This window comes from Pundamilia nyererei, unplaced genomic scaffold, assembly GCF_000239375.1.
Source record: "Pundamilia nyererei isolate P.nyererei 1_Seehausen unplaced genomic scaffold, PunNye1.0 scaffold01575, whole genome shotgun sequence".
In the NCBI taxonomy this organism is placed as follows: Eukaryota; Metazoa; Chordata; class Actinopteri; order Cichliformes; family Cichlidae; genus Pundamilia; species Pundamilia nyererei.
This window is the reverse complement of record NW_005188976.1, coordinates 9271-9953: the sequence shown is the minus strand read 5'-3', so window position 1 is coordinate 9953 and position 683 is coordinate 9271. Positions and strand designations below refer to the sequence as shown.

Here is a 683-nt window from a genome sequence, read left to right as displayed (position 1 = left end):
CAGGACGGACTCCCGCCGTTCTCTTGGGACAAATTCGGCAGCATCAGCCACCAGGGTCTGCCACAGTATTACAACTTCACCTTTACCAAGATGCAGCCCATTCTTTTCAAACCATGAGCATCAGTGTGTGACTGTGTGCGCGCGACAGAGATTCTTTCAGGGTAATGGAGGTCCACGCCCATCTGTACAACCCAGTGAGTTTCTGGGAGGTTTTATCTGTCCTTTCAATGTCCATCCAGCAGATGATTTTTTTTCTGCATGTTTGCTATTGCATCCATGAGTAGACCTCCTTTCTTCTCAGCAGTCACTTTTTTTAAATTTTTTTTTAAAATATATATAGGATTTCATTCAACGCTGGTAAACACAGATTTCTGATCTATTTCTAAACACGTTTTTTTTCCCAGGGTGTCCTGTGTGCAGCCATTGGTGCCTTTGATTCTCACAGTAGCTTTATGATATAATGAAATACCAAATCACAAAATCAGCAGATGTGCCACCTTAAAGTAAAATCTTTATTTTTGATGCTTGAATGTCTTCATATATACGAACACTATTGCTGCAGGAGTAGAGGAAACAATCAGTGCAATGCCTCAGGACTCAGGAGCTGATCATCTCTTATGATCTGATTTTTGTTTGCTGCCTTTTTTTATTGTGCTGTGCAAAATTAAAAACCTCTTTTTGTA

The 683-nt window shown here is 40.4% G+C and overlaps 1 long non-coding RNA gene across 1 annotated transcript; it reads left to right on the top strand.

The window, feature by feature from the left end:
* Positions 1–6: 6 nt before the first annotated feature.
* Positions 7–683, top strand: LOC102200383 (uncharacterized). Its single transcript, XR_312540.1, has 2 exons — positions 7–194; positions 405–683. It is a non-coding gene; the product is annotated as an uncharacterized LOC102200383 (long non-coding RNA).